Here is a 4,599-nt window from a genome sequence, read left to right on the forward strand (position 1 = left end):
ACTGGAAGGCTTCTATCTCCACCCACAACAACAGCTCTGAATTGGAACAGCAGGTATGGAAATTATCTAGAATGAAAGTTCAATTTCTCTTCAAATACCAACCCTATCTTAAATATGCTCCCCAATATACTAATTGTAACTAACTCGTAACACCATACAAGAACAACTTACTGCTGGGAATGTGAAAAGCTCATACTTGCAGATTTTTTCAGTTAAATTCCACAACATTTTTCATATTATGTAATTTCACATACACTACCGTTCAAAAGTTTTAGAACACCTACTCACTCAAGAGTTTTTCTTTATTTTTACTATTTTCTACATTGTAGAATAATAGTGAAGACAACACTATGAAATAACACATATGGAATCATGTAGTAACCACAAAACTGTTAAACAAATCAAAATATATTTTATATTTGAGATTCTTCAAATAGCCACCCTTTGCCTTGATGACAGCTTTGCACACTCTTGGCATTCTCTCAACCAGCTTCATGAGGTAGTCACCTGGAATGAATTTCAATTAACAGGTATGCTTTCTTAAAAGTTAATTTCTTAATGCGTTTGAGCCAATCAGTTGTGTTGTGAAACACCAGTAATGGACATTAGACCGGTGGAAATGTGTCCTTTGGTCTGGTGTCCAAATTAGAGATTTTTGGTTCCAACCACCGTGTCTTTGTGAGACGCGGTGTGGGTGAACGGATGATCTCCGCATATGTATTTCCCACCGTAAAGCATGGAGGAGGAGGTGTTATGGTGTGGGGGTGCTTTGCTGGTGACACTGTCTGTGATTTATTTAGAATTCAAGGCACACTTAACCAGCATGGCTACCTAGCATTCTGCAGCGATACGCCATCCCATTTGGTTTGGGCTTAGTGGGACTATCATTTGTTTTTCAACAGGACAATGACCCAACACACCTCCAGGCTGTGTAAGGGCTATTTTACTAAGAAGGAGAGTGATGGAGTGCTGCGTCAGATGACCTGGCCTCCACAATTCCCCGACCTCAACCCAATTGAGATGGTTTGGGATGAGTCGGACCGCAGAGTGAAGGAAAAGCAGCCAACAAGTGCTCAGCATATGTGGGAACTCCTTCAAGACTGTTGGAAAAGCATTCCAGGTGAAGCTGGTTGAGAGAATGCCAAGAGTGTGCAAAGCTGTCATCAAGGCAAAGGGTGGCTACTTTGAAGAATCTCAAATATAAAATATATTTTGATTTGTTTAACACTTTTTTGGTTACTACATGATTCTATATGTGTTATTTCATCGCAGTGCAAGCTGTGCCACTAGAGATCCTGGTTCGAATCCAGGCTCTGTCGTAGCCGGCCGTGACCGGGAGACCCATGGGGTGGCGCACAATCGGCCCAACGTCGTCCAGGGTAGGGGAGGAAATGGCCGGCAGGGATGTAGCTCAGTTGGTAGAGCATGGCGTTTGCAACAACAGGGTTGTGGGTTCGATTCCCACGGGGGGCCAGTATTAAAAAATAATGTATGCACTCACTAACTGTAAGTCGCTCTGGATAAGAGCGTCTGCTAAATGACTAAAATGTAATGTAAATGTATCTAGCTGTAACAATACTGGCATCAGTGCATAATGTACCTTTCTGGCTGGGATCAAAGTATGCTTAGGTTTCCCAATTTAGCCTCCACTTCATAGATAGGAATAATTGGTCCCATGGGGTTGTCTCACTGAGTGACCATGCTAACTGGCGACTGTTGTTATGAGTCAGTGATTTACGTTGTGCTAGTGACCTTTTTGGATTGGTGTCAGTTCTCCTCCTCACCCAGTCTCCTCACTGTGATAGTGAGCCAAATTTAGCCCTGTTATTAATATGATCCCAACTAGACCACTAGCAAGGATATGCAGATGTGCAGAGTAGACACAGTGTGTTCCCACATTGTTAGTCATAGATTGTACTGTTGGCCAAGGAATGAGCTAATTACATTTTCTGCTCAAAGTACTCAAAGGTTTAGGGTAACCAGGTGCAAATCTACTATCTATCTAAAACAAACTTTTTTCTTATTCCGGCTGATAGTAGTAGGCCTACACTGCACCTGGAAGCATTATTTATTTGCAGAAATTCTGCAGGTAATGCATGATAATGTAACAGTAGCAATGAATGCAACCAGCATATAAGCTGATTGACACCAGCGTTATGGCCTGGGGAGCCAGCTGCTCAGTCTGCTGAGAGAGAGACATAATATAACTGACATGGAGGTTTGGAGGTGTGTCTGCATGTGTGTGTGTGTACGTGTGTGTGTACGTGTATTTGCATGACATAGATCCATCAGGTGCTCTCAGCGCTCTCTGTGTGTCCATTGTGAGCGAAGCGTTGGAGGAAGTATGGAGTTAGCGACTCTCTTTGCACTGCCACCGGATGGAATCACACAGCCAACGGCCCCCACCCTGTTCAACACATACTGGGCTGGATTAGAACAGGGAACCAGAGCAGAGGAGAGCAGAAACAGGATCCGACCCCCTCTCCGATCACTCACTGGGCCCGCTACCCCTCCTCAAAAAACATCCTTGGCACTTCCTCCTCCAATTAATGCAACCTTGTTACGTTTGGGACGGGTACACGTTGTGAAAGTCAAGACCAAGCCCCCCGCCTGTACAACACTTTTAGCCAGCAGCAGCAAGCCAGCAACCCTGAAGGCTAGAGGTTATCATTAAAATAGCACTGCTCAGCTCTGTAAAGTGAGAGTGTATAAAGCAGCAGGACAACAAGCAGTGTAATTATTTCCCTTCCCCAGGGATCTGAGCCCAGTGAAGCTGCTCAGCGCTAGCCCGTCCATGTTTATTTAGTAACAGAAGTAGGAGGGGGGGCCGCCCCGGCCTGGCGGACTCTCTTTGAATGGTCAGAGCCGTAAAGCCAGCGTCGGTTCTGACACGGTGCCACCTTGGGGACCGTCCCACATGTCTCCTCTGAGATGGCTCCTCACACTGACAGCCGCTGAAGGTCAGAGGTCAAGCCCATCACAGGTAACATATCAGCCCAAAGGCATGCTGGCGGCCAACCCTCTCAGAGTTAAAAGGCCCTGCTGGGATACTATCTGCTCCACCACAGACGTTGTGCCTGTGACCGCAGGCGCTGGCCAGTGTGTCTGACAGCCTGATGAAGGCTTACAGAGATAGCACATGGCAGACCAAACGCCAGACTGGATGCCGTACACACCCTGCAGAAACCTCCACTGATTCTGTCCAGCTGGACACAGAAACTCCTGGAAGCCTGTGGGATTCTAAGAACTTGCCAAGACTATCCCTATAGCATCAATTAAGAGAGCTGCATCCCATACATCCAGAGCCTAACATACATATACACAACTATGTCATTGTAAAGGGACTTGCTACGCCAAAAGGATTCCACAATTAGGCTCTTTGTCAGAAATGAACACACCTTGATAACAAAGCCAACCACTTTTAGCACACTCCACCTTCTTAACAACCTTGAATCTGTTATTCCCTTCAAAAGCCTATGCAAGGTCTTGAAAAGCCATTGAGTATTTCCCCCCAGATCAAGACAATCTACTCCCTTTGATCCCCATAGGTGATCATTCACCCTTGACCAATAATGAGCTGTTCCCACACCTCCCCAGTGTGCTGTTCTAATAACACTGCAGACAGTTCAATCACTGACCCTTATCTCCATGTTACAACCTGTCGGCCTATGGCACAGATGAGTAGATCAGGAGAAGAGAAACTCCTGGGAAGACTTCTGATTTTTACTGTCTTGTCCTGAGTACATAGATGTAGAATGTACTAGACTTGAGAAAAGACGTGGATATTTTGTCTAATTTAATCTACAGTATATTGCACTGACAAAAGTGATAGAACAAATACAAGGTGCCACAGCATTTTAAAGAAACGGTACACATGGGTTTTTTAAATGTGTCCTTTCTGTACGTTATATTTCTGTTTGAGAGATTCTCTCTCTCTCAAAGCACAGATGATACAGAGTGGAATCTTACTGTAAAAGTGACCTAGACTGTTTCTTATAGAATACCATGAGATATAGTAGATTGTGTGATTAATGCCTGTGCACCACCTCATGAGTTGATAAAAAAAACTGGGAGCAAAAACAGGGAGATACAGCACTGTATAGCAACTGATCAGTAGTATAAGAATCACCTACTGATCTAACTTTGTTACATTACATACTACTCTCTCAACAGGAACCTGTTGGTTCCAGGGGTTATCCAGGGCGGGTGTCTGGCAGCCTGTAGCAGCTGGGTATTACTGGAGTTGAGACACTGCCCTCCAGGGTATCAGTGCCCAGGCACACCTTGTCCTGGCTGATCAAGAGTTCCAGAGGGGATTTAGAGACAGGACCACTATGCAATGCCATGTGAATGTCCCACAGCCACATCAAACAAACACTGCCTGATACTATCTGGCTAGGGTGGGATCTGGTCAGGGTCGGCTCGCTTGGCAGGTCATGAAGGGATTTGTGGTACCGTCAGTGGTCATGCCACGTGGTTTCACAAGCAAGTAGTTCAAATAAAGCCTACAAACTGCTGAAGCACCCAAACAGTGCATATATTTTCATCACAGGTACAGGTCAATACACCTGTCCAAACGGATTTAATCAAGCCATCACC

The sequence above is a fragment of the Coregonus clupeaformis genome, chromosome 9 (assembly GCF_020615455.1).
Source record: "Coregonus clupeaformis isolate EN_2021a chromosome 9, ASM2061545v1, whole genome shotgun sequence".
NCBI classification, from domain to species: domain Eukaryota; kingdom Metazoa; phylum Chordata; class Actinopteri; order Salmoniformes; family Salmonidae; genus Coregonus; species Coregonus clupeaformis.